General features: G+C 39.9%; 1 long non-coding RNA gene across 4 annotated transcripts in view; it reads right to left on the reverse strand.

The window, feature by feature from the left end:
- The window catches only part of LOC140656150 (uncharacterized), a 63,335-nt gene that overhangs the window by 41,743 nt on the left and 6,610 nt on the right, over positions 1-14,982 (reverse strand). For 2 of the 4 annotated variants that reach the window (XR_012043988.1, XR_012043990.1), the window contains exon 2: positions 9,966-10,131. This is a non-coding gene — a long non-coding RNA (uncharacterized lncRNA). Of the gene's footprint in view, positions 1-3,724; positions 3,776-8,819; positions 8,924-9,965; positions 10,132-14,982 lie in introns of all 4 variants that reach the window. The other 2 variants (XR_012043989.1, XR_012043991.1) reach the window with 2 other exon arrangements.

Below are 14,982 nucleotides of genomic sequence, written 5' to 3' on the forward strand. Positions count from 1 at the left end.
CTGAGTGCAGCAAAAAGGTCCTTCCAAGATGGAGATTTTGCAGTGATTCTATCCTGCTTATCTCTTGGCCTGTGATTAATTCAGGTCTACTAGGCTACTTGCTGCCTGACAGAATGCACTGTTTATCTGTGCATAGAAACAGCATTATAGACCAGATAATAACTGATGTTTAAAATACAGATAATATTGGGACTGATTAAAAGGTTTTGTTGTAAGTTTAATTTATTAGAGATTCAGGCCTAGATAATGAGATACTTAGATTACTAGAAGCCACAAGTCTTCATGGTAATTATACAGGCAAATTATTTCTTAGGAATGATGGAACTTAATTTTTAATTCCCCAAGGGTGCAATTTTATACAAGAATGAAACTGTGTATACACAATCTTTTTCACATACAAATGACAAAGGCTAATATGAAATCTGAGTGTGGCTGGCTTGAGGCTCTTTCTTCCCATTCCAGAAAATCATATTGAAATATATTTTGAGTTCACCTTTCTAAGGAGAACAGTATGCTTGCAATTCGTTAGGACTACTTGCTCAAAGAATGCAAGCAAGGCTTTGCTAGGAGGAAAAGTCATTTCAAGCTGTGCATCATGTAAAGTTGAGACACCAGTAAGCTCTGTAGTTCATCAGGTACCAGATACTGTACCATGCACTTCACAGAACTCTATGTACATGTCTGGCTGGGAGTGACTTGTATCACTTAATACATTTACAATGTGTGTGTGTCCCTACAAAGTGTCAGAGGCTTAATGCTCTTGCTGTGATGCCGACAGAAAGGTAGGCGAAAGGGCAGCATTCACTGGCTGTGCCTCAGTTGGAGCTGAAAATTCAGCTAAAACTAAATGAAGAACTGATACACAAAGCTCTACAAAGGTATATTCTGACTTGCTGCTTCTTTTTAAATGTTGCCTTAAATCTAGATGGCACAGCTGATGTTTATCTCTTGTGGAGGGCTGGAGTATTAACAGTAAAGCACTGGTGTGAAATGAATCACCCTGAATAACCAGGAATTGCATTAGAAATGTCCATATCACAGAGACTGTACAAACAGAACTGGAGGCAGGCCCCATTCCAGCAGTTCTTTTGTGCTCTGCAGAGGTTTTGAGTGAATACTTACAATTAAGCATATGTTGACATGTTTTTCTGAACAGAGATTGATTTAAGTAATGCATGTAAATGTTCTGTGAAACTTGAGCCTCTGTTCCAGGCTGCACATGATCAAAATAACAATAATTTTAAAAAATATACTGAGAAGCTGGCTTTAAAGAATATTGTGAAGGATGAGAGAAGGGCATCTATGCGTAGAAATTCTCACTGATCTGGGGAGGAATTATTATACCATGTAAATGTGTAAATATCTTAGAAACTGAGTGAGGGTGGTGATTACTGGCCTATAAATATCAGTAGGGTGTCAGCTGCCAAATGACAGACCGTGGACTTGGATTACAAAGGAAGAGCTATTGGGCTATACAGTAGTCCTTTGAAAAAGGTCAGGAAGGTTTCATTGTGTGAGGCTTCTTCAGGTGTTTTACAAGGAAAGCTATATGAGGTATCTAGTGTATCGTCTTAATCTCCTGAGTTCTCTGCTGTTTGTCAAACTGAAAGATCTCTGGCTAGTGATTTGTTATCTTTTAATGGCATCTTAATAATGTAGGTAACTGCTAGGAAGCTGTGTGCAGCCTACCCAGCTTTTCTGTTTTCTTTTAGCTCACAGGAGAGGAGTCAGGCTGCCCAAAGCCATAAGTGCATCATTGGACTTCACCAGCTGTGTATCTGCAGTGTCCCTGGAACTGGTTTGTGAACTCCACTGAAGTCACTCCAGATTTACACCAGCCTGAGATTGTAATCAGGCCGTACAGCCCAGCAATTAGTCAATTCAGCTTGGGTCTGTCCTTTTCGTTTCCTAATTCTGCCCAAAGCAACTAAGCCAAAAAGCTATTAGAAAAATAAGTGATCAACCAAATTTATTTTGTATTAATTTTGTGCATGTGGGGGTTTCTGTGGTTTACTTTTTTTTGTAGGTGGCAAGAAGCAGGAAGCACACGGATTTCTGGCACCATGTTCACATCAAGGGAGGGAAATGCCATAGATTGAGGGAGCAGGTCAGGAAGTGTGGGGAGAGAAGCAAACCACATTCTGAACATCCACTGCCCAGAGGCCATGCAGTAAAGGGGTGCAAATAATATTTGTTTGTTTGAAATGTCTTAATTTGGCTGAAAGTATGTAACCCTTAAGGTAATTTTGAAAAGTAACACTTTCAGAAGTGAAAAATAAGAAAGCTATTATTTTTTTTAAGCCAAATCCAAAAAGTTTAAAATGTCTTGAATTTTTTTCCTCTATACATATTTCAGACTAAACATATTGCTGAATTTAAATTGTCAAATTTGGTCTTGTTAACAGAAGTGCCTTCACATATCTCTTTGTAGTAGTTAATAGGATCCCTCACCTAAAATTTTCATGGGATTCCAGTTCATCACAGAACAGAGCATAACATCTTTGGACCCTCTTGACCTCTAAGAAAGGCACACGATAAACACTAGATTCCTGGTTTAGCTCTAGTTACCCCTGCAGAGTCTAACCATTTTCACTGATAGCTATTATCATTAGTGGTCAGTAAATATCTTACTTATTGAACCCTTTAAGATCAATGTCAGGGCCTTTACGTGAGTCCATGTTGTACCAATATATAGCAAGAAGCCCCAGTGCAATGTGTTGTCATCTGTCTTTCCCCTACCATATGAAAGAGGCAAGCTGTTATGTGTTGTTGATTCAGCTGGAGCTCCTGGGTGGCCCATGTGCAGCTGGTCACAGGTAGATGTATTGCAGCAGTGCAGACAAAATCCTGGATTATTGTGCTATGACTGGTTCCAGGAAGAAAGGTATATCCTACCAGCCAGCTTGTGATATATAAAAAGTATTCTTGGCCATTGGTACTGTTTTGGCGCCCAGAAATGGGAGAGGAGACCAAGAGGATGCTGAAGTGGCAATACTTCAACAAAGAGGAATGTCTCTCCAGCTATTTCCCAAGTCATTCTCTATTTTGCTTCTATCCTGGCTTGATCCCACTGCTTTTTATCCAAGAGTTGATTTTTATCAATTGATGATATCACAGTTTAATAGCATCAAATGTGCTACGTATGAGTGGACCAGGATAGGGCTATTGTTCTTAACATACTGCTTGCAGCAAAATCCACTGGCTTCTGATTTTATGTATACAATATATGTAGATGATGGATAAAGGCCAATTCTCACTTGTCTGGTGAGTAAGGCATATGATACACTTTGCTTTTCTGGTACCTAATCTACTCTAATTTACCAAAGAAGCCCCTATCACTATTGGACTTCAGGTTTTCATCACAGTACTCTGTAAAAAGCCTTGCTAAATTGAGGTCCTCAGATTCTTTCAAAAGGTGTCTGAGCTGGAACAATCTCAGGCTGGGTCAAGAAGCAGATGCAGCACTATAAATTGCAAACTTGCTACCTGGCATAATCTCTGAAAGCAATTTCCAGGGTATACCCAAACACTTGTGGGCAGCAGGTAACTCCTTGTCCTTCAGTTTATCAGTGGAAGCATAGATTCAGATGGTGTTATTTTTCTTTCACCGTATCTGAAATGAACATATACCACCTCTGTAGAGACTTAGGTCTTGCATTCCCAAACACATACAATTATACATTTATGTGGATCTCTGTGTCCACACAGTTTTCTGTATACCTACATATTCTTTAGGCTGAGTGCCGCCCTTCAGAGCTTAGCTTCTGGCATTTTCCTGTAAGGAAAGGAGAGGGACTGCTCATCTCTACAGCATTGCACTTCAGGAAGGCCAGGTGGGCTGTGGAATTGCACTGACTGCAAGCTCACTGTCCGATACTGAAGATAAATTTTAAAACATTCTTTGAAAGAAATGGCAAGATATTTTGTTTTCCAGTTTCCACAAGAGACCTTTCCACTTTGTTTATTTCTCCAGCTGAAGAAGTAAGGAATCCAAATAAAACTAGTACATCAGAGAAACAGAAGATAAAGGGTCCCATGTAGAACTTTGACACTGGAAGCATTTCCTCTCTTTCATATACTGAAGTTCACTCACCTTGTTGCTTTTGTGGATCAAATGCAACGCACCAAGGAGGAGCTCCTTGCAAGCCCTTTCTGTGTCACCATCTTTCTGCTTTCTTACATTGCTAGGGATGTTAGTAGATCACAGTTCTAAGGGCAAAACAAAGTTAATGTGGCCAAACATGTGGCCTTTATGTTAAATGATGATCAGTTGGAGAAGTATGCTGCTATAGTAGCGGTGATCTCTGAGCTGCCTCTCTGCAGTAGCTGGTTACATAACCTCCCCTCCTATATAACTATAAAATGTTTGTGCTTGGAACATATTTAGATTTCTTTGCAGCTTTCCACAAAGCACAGGTCCTTGCCTGCAGAAAGACATCCCATAGTCAGGAAAACACCTGCAGAACCTGGTCTCATTGTGTAGCACAGTCTCATAGTGTAGCTGTTCCATCCTTAGAGGTGATGAGCACCTCTAGGTTGATATCTGACAGCTGGTATCTAGAATATCAGGCACTTGGATGTTACAGGATTCACTTGCAGGGTAGAGCACTAAGAGAGAAAAACACTTTTTCTTACTCCGTTATCTCATTGTATGTATTTGTACTGGTGAAAGAGTAAGGAGTTAATTTCAACAGAAATCAGTGCTTAATTACAACCTACGGATACTAATAGTCCAGATAGTCTAGAACAATAGAACGATGCAGCTGTCAAAGGGAATAACTGATGTACTTCATTCTGAAAATGCTCCTTTGTCTCTACCAAGATAGGGATCCCAAGCTTCTCTCTCCTCCTTAGCTGGTAAAACAGCTCCCTCTACTGAAGCTATGCCTGAAGTCTCGCCTATAGCAACCTGTGCTTCAGGTTCTTTGCAAATAGCATATTTATGAGCTACTTTCAAAGAGCAAAATAGGTGTTTTCAAGGCCAGGTGAGATGGTGAACAGGTAAGGGGAGGACTTTTTGTCTTTCCACTTGCACCATATCCCAGCTCTTGACAGGGGTGGCACAAGTCACCATGATCATTCTCTTATAGAAGAAAATCTCAGTATCTCAATGCTTTGATCACAATAGTTAACAAAAAGCAGACAACTGTTTTCACCTACATACTGAGGAGATTTCTAAGTTTTATTTTTAAATGTGGAGAAAATATGTGAGATAAAGAATTTGGGAAGCCGAAATCTCTTCAAAATAGAAAGGAAAGAATTATGAATGGAGTCTGGCTTTGCATTCCAGAGAACAGAAATTCAATTTCTGACCATAGGCTGATTGCTTCATGTCTCTGAGATGGATTCAGTATTCCCTTGGCAAACAGGGATAGTATGAGGATAAGTCCTAATGACTGTAGACTGCTCAGAAGCATTAGTGAATGTGATTTTGAGAAAAAGCAGGCTCACAACAACCCAATCTGGTGCATCAGTGGTAAAACGTTGATGACAAGTATTGGCTTAGTCCATTAAAAACCCCAAACCCTAACCCTACTGTTGCTTTAATATGATTGGATTTTCAAGAGCATTCACTGAAAAAATACGCAAACATGAGTTTATACTTTACCTAATCAGCATAGTAATTCTCTGCAATATAAAAATAGACATTAATTTTCAACCTGTCTTTAACCCATAATGTGAGTCTTCTTGGTCAAATTTATAGAAGGACTTAAAAACAAAAGAGAGAGGAAATATGTCCTGTGTCTGATTATTCCCTCATTTTAGTCACAATGCCTTGTTATAAAAACTAGCTGAAAAGGTTATAATTTAATTTCATTGCAAAGTGAAATAAAAAACTGAAAAAAATTACACTGCATTATGATAATTCTGAAAAAAAAAATTTGGAACTGTCAGTGTTTCAATCAAAACATTTCAGCATTCAGAAATGAGAATGTTTCATGTTTTTCTCTGCCTGATCTTATCTGAAATACTTTGTTGAAATTACACAGAAAATGGGATCTGGAATAAAAAGATACATATAACCATATGGCAGAAGATAAATGCTTTGAAATGTTTTGAAGCAGTTCAACAAAATGAAATAGTCTGTACGTTTTGCAGAACAAACTCAAAAAACTGATTTTAGTTTTCCTGACTCAAAGCTGATCACTTTTTAAAGACTTTCCAAAATATTGTTACAGATTAGACCTTGTCTTATGCTTTCTGGCTGGGTCTCTAGCAAGCAGAGAAGCCAGATCACTCTCTTCCTGCTACCCTACCACAACTGCAAGCAGTTACAATACTAGGCTTACGATAGGCCTATACTTATGCAGACTGGCAGCTGACCCAGGGGAACCTCAGTCTGCGGATGTGTTGGAGGGTGTTGAGAGAGCAGAGCCTTTGAAAAGAAGGGATGGAAAGCCTTAGATGAAATTCTGTGACTTCAATTGTTTGTGGTGTGGGAGAGGTTCATGACAGAGACTGATAAAAGAGAAATAAACAAAAACCATGTGGCTGCCTTGCTATGTCTCTTTCCGTCAGCAGAGGTTCTGTGGGGATTGAGAACTAAGCATGATGCCAGCTCCTTACGTCAGTTCTGGAGGGAGCTGAAAACAGGCATGTATCTAGAAGCTGGGACATCTTGTGTTCCTCACCTTTTAGTCCGTCTAGGTGAAAAGTATCACATATACCTCTGAGCCTCATTTACAAATAGTTCCAAATCAATTTTGCAGGAAATGGCCCCTCAAGTGCAGAGTGTAGACGGAGAAAGAGTGTAAGGAGGGCAGCTGTACTGGTTCCTCTTCCAGCCTGGCAACTGGTTGTTAGAGATCCCTTTGGAAACACAATTTCTGAGGGAGGAAGAGATTGGATACAGCAGCAGCTCCCCATCACTCAAGCAGGATCACCAGGCCCCGGGCAGAACAGACCCAGAAGGAGGGGAGAAGCACAGAGATTTCACCAAGAATTCTTGGACAGAGCAAGACATCTATAATGTTACGGGAGTGTGTGAGAGGAAAAAGACAGAAAAGATGGTTGCAACCCGAGCAACTAATGAGGCTTTGGAAAGAACAGATGTGAGCTGTCAATGCAGAGCTGGAGTGGGAAGAGAAGAAAAAGGCTGTTGCTGAAGAAGTTTAGGAGAGAAGACAGACAATGGGGAGGAGGGGAAAGTCTTTAAGTGGGAGGAAGGAAAAGGAGACAAGAAATAAAGACTCTGCATAGGAAGAAAAGGAATAGGGAGCCTGAGAGGAGAGAGAGAGAGAGAGAGATGAAAAAGGGGATTCCTTGCAGAAAGAGCTCTGTGAATATGCAATGCAGTCTTCTGATTTGCTGTGCAGAGCAACTGAGTTTCCATACTAGTTCCAACTAGCTGACAGTGCAAATTATGTGCAGCTAGCTGATCCCCTCTGGGACCTTCCAAATCAATCAGGGAGCCTCAGTTAGGCTGTTTAGCTTAAGCTGGTAACTCCACAACATTGCTGTGCAGACACAAGTCCAATGTGGGGCAACCGTGAATAGAAGTCTAAAGTGAAGATTTACTGTGTGCATTTACAGACCATTTACTGCAATGTGACAATGATCTCAACTGGAACTATGGGCTCCTAATGTAATACAGATAATACTTAAAGGAGAAAAATTAATATTAGAGAGGGAGGAGGAATGAAGTTATGCTTTTGTGGTCCTTGCAGCAAATAAATGGGTAATAAGCCTTGCACTTCTTGTGCTACTGGTTTTGACATGGAGAGTGGCTAATGAAGCCCTATTTTCTGCTTGAATGCAAGGAACAGACTTGCTGTTGGACTTGCAGAAGGTCGTTCAGTGATGCTGGTGATTCATGGTAGCAGGACAGTGGTCTCCTGAGAGCAGTCATGAAATCTGAATTTGCTAACTGGAAATAATGATATTGTGGTGGAAGGCTCTCATCTGTTGCCAGAGACTCTTAGTGGAAGCTTGTTCCAAACCATGTTTACCACAGATGTCTCCTTTCCTTTCTCTCACCAAGATCCTTTCCTGGCACATAAAGATGAGAAGGATCATGCAATTTGCCACTTCTCTTGTCCAAACAACAAAAATTTTGGAAATTCTGACTTTACCCAGAAGAGGCTTTAGGGGAAACAAATTAGCTCTGTTCACCTCAGTAGTGATTAAATGTCAATAAAAATTTTATTTATGTGGAATAGAATTTACTGACAGCTAGACCCATATTTGAACCTCTCCAACCTCTGCTGGAGTCCATGAGAGTTGGACTCAAGCTCCTTGTTCCTGCAGAGGCTAGGAGGTTGTGGAGACATTGTTTGTGACGGACTGTGGGGACAGAAAACAATTAGGGACTTGGAGGGCAGTGCAGGAGGAATGTGAGACTGAACAACAGGCTTCTCTGCTCTGCAACTTTTACAAGATGTTCTAGTGTTTTAATAGATTTACTTAAGCAGAATCAAATTCATGGTGCAAAACCTTCAAATGCTTTGAAATGGAAACTGCTGACAATGTCCCATTTAGCTTGTTTTGATCACGGTTGAAACCTAGCAAGAGGCTGCTGCCTCTGAAGTTGAAAGTGATTCATAACAGAACTTGAGAAATATTCCAAATATTAAAAACAACCTCCTTTTGTTTCTCTGGTCCTTGCTAATGCTTGCCATGGAAAAGCCTGCAAGCCTTGCTCTGACATTGCATGTCAGCAGCTAGCATCTTTATGACAGTCCAGTTCTTATAAAAAATCACTTACTACTCTTATCTCTTTTAGCAGTTATATGCACTTAGAGAGATTTGTTTCTGTTGTGGTTTGGTTTTGGGTTTTTTGTTTGGTTGGGTTTTTTCCACAGGAAATGGACAAAACTTACATTTTATGGTCAACAGAAGGAAGCTGGCTTTCTAAAGCAATGAGTTGGTACCCAGAAGAGCAGATTTTGTGTTGCAGGTCTACCAGATCCTTCCTCTCAGTGACCTATAGCAAAGTACATGGTGTTCTGACTCATAGACGTAGGCTACAGTGATTATCACCTGCTTCTGTTTGCTTCACTTCTCTCCCTTGGAGATTCCTTACCCCTTGGAGAGTCCTTACACCACTCTATGAATACCTTAGTTGATCCTGAAACATGTGCTGTATTGTTGCAAGTTAGTGTGATATACCAAGGAAAACCAAAATCTCTGTTGGTTTCCTTGATATACCAAGCTATAATTTGTAGTAGTTCAGGATGCTCATTTCTATCAGTTTAGCTCTCCATGCAGTACGTGTGTCTGAGAAACAAGGAAGTTGGACAACTCTGGCTCTTATTTTAATCTGTCTGTATGTTTGTGAGTCAAGACCCTCAGCAGGAATGCTGCCATCTTTCTAGGGCTGATTCAAAGACAATATTCTTCAGTCTATATTTGACTGAAGAATTTTTTTTTACTCAACTCTTTCACAAAAATATTGATTTTCAAGAATCCCACTGAAATCCAGGAGCAATGTTGCCTCTGTCGATGCAGAATGTGTTACACTTCTTTTACTTCCATCTCCGTGTATGACAGCCTGATCTGCTGGTAGCTGAAAAACTGAGACCAAAGCCTTAGTCCCATTTCCTCCTGTCTCAGTGGGTAACAGGGAGTAGCTGTACTTGTGTTTTCCCAAGTACAGAAATAACAGGAAATTTTGTTCTTCTATTCCACAAGAAAACTGGGTATTTCCTATTATTTTCTCACCTTACTGGAACGAAAAAGTGAAATCTAGAAAATTGCTAGGGGAAATAGAAAAAATAAGATTGGGTTTCTTGAAATGTTGTTTCAGTAGTTTAAAAACATTGCTTCTCTTTGGTCTTTTAAAATGCCTGCATTTTGTACATAAAAATTAAATTTTAAAACAAAATTTAACATTGAGAAGAAACATAAAATTAGAAAAAAGTTAGTCACACTTGCACATATTTTGAAGTTTCCCCACTCTGAGCACTGTTGTTTTCCAGCAAAGTTGCTTCATGAAGAAAATATGAAAAACCTTTAAAACATCATACCTGTTTTGTCTTCAGGATTGGAAGAGGATGCCAAGGCTAATCACAGTATTTTCTACTCCTCCTTTGTACATTAGTGCCTTCTCTTCAACTATGGCCCTGGAGAATCAGACTGAAGCTTACGTAAAGCATCCAGCAGAAGGCTGGGTGCTGTAGAGGGTGTGGTAGCCTGCAGGGTTCAGAAAATAATCAGCTCATGTCCTGAAGCATGAAATTTGATTATCCTCTTTTTCTCAGACCACATCACTGTGGTTATGTCTAGCCATTTAAAACCCCCTTCTCAGTGCTTAGCTCTGTGCCCCCGGCAGCAGTGAACGCTGCCATCTGACTATGCATTGCATACAATAATCTCTCTTTAGATTTATGTCACAAGCCATTGAGTTTCATTGACAGCCCCAGTTCACATCTCATGAAATGGGGTGAAAGGATGGCAGGATGGCAGGTTAATTTTCTTCTCCTCTGTAACTTTGATTTTATTTTTTTTTTTAGCGTAATGCTCCCCTTTTCTAGAATAAATAAGCAGAACCATGCTTTTTCAGTTTTCATCCCATATGTGGACTGGATTTACCAAACAGCGGCTTACAGGGAAAAGTGAGAAGGCGAGTGAGGCATGGGAAAACAGCTATCAATTTCCTCTAGCTGAGTATGTATCAGTTCACTGAGGTCCGTGGAGCTATTTATCTTTTACAAACAGAGGACCTACCCAGGACTTTGTAGAAGGCGACACAAAATGATGATAACCATGCTGCTTTGGAAAAAATCCAACAGAACTTCATGTAGGAGTAAGTCAGCATCTGAGTGACATTAGCAAAGACACGTCCAGTTCCCAGTTGGAGAAGAACATGTGTTAGCCATAGCTTATAAAGAAAGAAATCCCAGATGCAAGGGAAACAGATCAGCACTTGCAAAACAAAGCTGGGAGGAAGGAGCATGAAAAAGGAAGCTATGGTAGGAGTGTGTTATATTCTACCACCTGAACGTCTGGCTGCCTTCAGTTACATAAACCATTTGACAAGAATGGAAAGTGCTTTTGAACACCAGAGAAACAACAACCACAAAGATTTCCAGGCAGATGTTAATGAACTTTGTACTGAAAGCAGTGAATGGAAGTACTAGGAGATGTAGAGAAATGGAAAGCAGAGACACTGGAAAAACAATTCCCCCGTCTGCTCTGCCAGCATATACCTCACATGCTGGTAAATCAGTAGTCATTTTTCAATATGGTTGTCACCTTTTGAAGGCATTTGTACAGCTTCATTCCCCTGCAGCATAGCCATCTCACAATTTTTAATGCTTTTGTCCTTTCACATGAAGTTAAGTAATACTAGAATGCTATGTAATACTGTACAAATTCCCATTGTACAGAGAACTGATACACTTTGAGCTGCATCCCAAGAATTATGCAGCTAAGACTCAGTGTTACAATGTCTAACTTAGATGCCAGGTCATAAAATGGAATTACAGTCCTGAATTAGGGTGATCAGACTCCCTACACAATGCAAATGGAGCTAGATGTCTAAAAACGTGTTTTCTGTTCTCCTGTCAGATACTCAGCAGAACCTGTTAAGCTGCACAGTTACACAAAGGGAGGAGTAAGGTCAAAACTGCTTTCTAAAGAGAGTTAAACAGCTAAGTGTGAACTGGAGCGAGGCACTACTGGCATATTGGGCCGCCAGTATCCATCTGTTTGCTTGCTGTGATATTCCACCACGCAGGTTGGAGAATGCCTGAGTGGTGAATCCTGCAGTTGTGCCAGATTGTGCAACAGTACCATAACAACATCCAGTTTAATGAGAGAAAAGCTGTATCATGCTATTTGAAAAGCTTGTTCAAATTCTAGTTCATACTTTCCATGTTATTCTTCTTAATTTTCCTAGTAACTTCCATTTTTTACATTATTCATTTTTTTAAAAGTTCATTTAAAAATAGCTATGAAACTCTTGAATATACCTACCTGTATATATTTTTTAATTTTCATTTTTAAAGATAGAAAAGGCTTCAAAAGCTGTCTTAGTACAATATACATATACGGATTCAGATTATTTAGGAGACTAATGAAAGCATTTCAACTGGGCTGTAAGTGTCCGTGATATGTGGATAGAGCTGGTCAGTACTTTATGACTGGCAAACTAACATCTAGTCAGTACCACATTTCTTTGTGGCTGCTTTACAGAATAAAAGATTAAGAGAAAGGTTTGGGCTTCTCAAGGGATACACATTTATATTCTTCAGCAGCATTGAAAAGATTCGTATTTGCTCTTACTGGAATGAAAGTTAAACATAAGTGGAGTGTGTTGCCCTCAGAAAAGACAGACATCGTGTATCACTTCAGCACTACAGGAGAATAAATACCAAAAAATAATTCTCAAGTAGAATCCAGAAGACTGGCAGAACATGTTGTTTGGTCCTCTCTGAAGATCTGAAAAACCTGAGCACTCTACTACTGCTCTAGCCTTTGGCTGCAGTGGAGGTGATTGTTAATTTCAATAGTTTGTATGTATTAGGAAATAGGTTGGTCACAGAAATATTCCAGAATCCCTCCTAATTTACACCCCACTACTATGATTCCATAGCCCACTGCCTATTCCTTCTTAATGATCTTTCTCTTCCTCCTCTTAACTGGTTTTAAATTTTCATACTCCACTAGCATGATATGAAAAATCAGGTCTTTGATATTTGGCATCTGGCATTTAAAAAAAATCAAGGTTACCTTGCCATTGTTTAGATAGTTTTAACAAGTTACAAGGGGGACAAAAAGCCCTACTTACTGTGTTTCTATCCTCCATCCAGTGCTATGATGCTATTAGCATTTCTGCTTAAAATGTCTTGACATTTTTTCTTCATATGTTTCTGAGATAAGTAATAATTCTCTCTCCAGAGGAATCACACAAAAACTCTCCTTTATTGTTTCATTGTGGGGTCTGCAATCCTCATAGATTTTACAGGTTGTGCTTATTAGGAGGTATTGTCTGTCTGCATAAAAGCCCAGTGGCTCTACTTTGTTTTTCAACACATTTCTCCTGGCATAATATCCCCTAAAGATGGGTTATGTGTCTTCCTGTGCTCACAAGCCAAAACTATTTCTAGTCTATCCACTTGGACGGCTTGCTCATGGTCTGCTTTTTTCCTATGCGCAGATTTCCACTTTTCGATACAAAGGAAGAGAAGGAATAATGTTTTGAAAAGGATCAGCCCTCCTTTTCTATGGAGACTAGTGAAATCCCTGTGTTTTTAAACCACTTTACATGTTGATCTCAGTGTAATGAGCTCAAGTTCATACATGCAGAGGTAAAGGGCAAGTTAGTAAATACTAAGGAAATGCATAGCTCTTTTTTAAATTTATCGAGACAGCCACAGCAGGTGGGTCCTGTTGCTGTCCCCCCAGTATGCACAAAGGTGGTGTGTGTGCTTCTGAAGCAAATCAAAATAATGCCAGAACAAAAGGGTCCTGAAAGAGAAGTCAGTTCCCGTTTGAAGTTTAAGTTTGTTCGTATCAAATTAAAAGTGGAGCAAAGAGTTGAGGAGGTGTAAATTGGATTATATTCAGGGTGTGTGCTGTAATGGGGCAGCATTGGCAAACTGTTCTCTCAACCTTTGCCCTCTTATGACCTGTCATTACGAGAGACTAACTGTACTGCATGAAACAGTATTCCTTGGAAAAAAAATTTATCTCTCAGTCGTGTTTCAGCAACAGAAGATTCTGGACACGGTGGTGTGTTGGGGAGAGTAAAAGCAGGCTTCAGCAGTAGCTCGTGTGTGTCATGACAAAGAACAGACTTGAACATGATACTGTTCATCATGATCAGTAAGCAAGAAATTTGTTGTGAAGAAACTGCTTACCAGAACCTAAACAGCACTATGTAAATTTCAAGGAAATCACTGGCCACACCAGCTTGACTTTTTGGAGGCTTTATGGGGTTAGGTTACAAGCATGGAAACTTTCATGCATTGAGTATGCAAGGGGAGAACTTTCTTATTGTTCCTGGAACACAGCAGAAAGGCATGCTGAGAACTGGAAGAACAACTTAGCAATAAAATAGGTGAATACAACAAATAGTTCCCAGGGTATGAGCTTTCAGGCAATGCAAATTAATTCCTCATCCCATCTGGTCTGCAAGTAATGGGCGAACCTCTAAATAACCAGTTTGGGTAAGAATTCAATAATTGGAATCTCCCTGCAGTCACAATCATATGACTCTGTGCTTTATCTCCAAAATGCCTATCCTGACAAAACCCGAGCAGCAGAGGCCTCATTAGTATATTGTATTAGATTCGTTCCTGAAACTAGAAGGACAACAATTACCACAAAAAAATTAGCACCATCTGCTGCAGTTTCCAGGTTGTCTTTGAACATTTCCTCTAGCATGCTGAACGAGGTCATGATAATGTTTGCTCATGAGGTCCGGTTAGACTCCATTCCAGTGTGGAAGGGTGGCTTGGAGCAGGTATCACATTTAGACTTGATCCTGGGATTATATCAGAATGCATCACTGGCAGAAACTGTTTGCTCTGTGGAAGGTGGAATGGCTAAGTAAAGAGACCCTGGCATAAACAAGTGAAAAATCAGTATTACTGACCAGAGTTATGTTTATGAGTTAGCAGGCTGGAAAAGCCTGACATTTCTCTGGGCACGTCTAACTGGCATGTTTGCTGCAGATAACCCAAGCTGCCACTGACTTGGCCAGAAAACACAAGACTAATATTTTCCTTTGTATAAACTGTTCCTGAGCTTTTTCCCCAAAGTATTGGAACATGCTTTTCATCAATATAGGTTGGCATGACTTCTTTTTCCATCTGTTTGGGGGGGGAGGGGGCGGGCAGGATGGAGTCAATATTTTCATTTCTAAAAATAAACATCCCAGTTACACAGCCAAAAAATTGGAAACCTTCACTCAACAATAGTATTTAGAGTTTCCATTTGCTTTGGCTTCCTCCTCTACATTCCAGTGTTGTGGAAGAATATTTGCTATATGAGCAGTACAAGTTTATGTGAACTAAAGCTTATCATGCCAATCCAGCC

Source organism: Ciconia boyciana, chromosome 8 (assembly GCF_034638445.1).
Source record: "Ciconia boyciana chromosome 8, ASM3463844v1, whole genome shotgun sequence".
In the NCBI taxonomy this organism is placed as follows: domain Eukaryota; kingdom Metazoa; phylum Chordata; class Aves; order Ciconiiformes; family Ciconiidae; genus Ciconia; species Ciconia boyciana.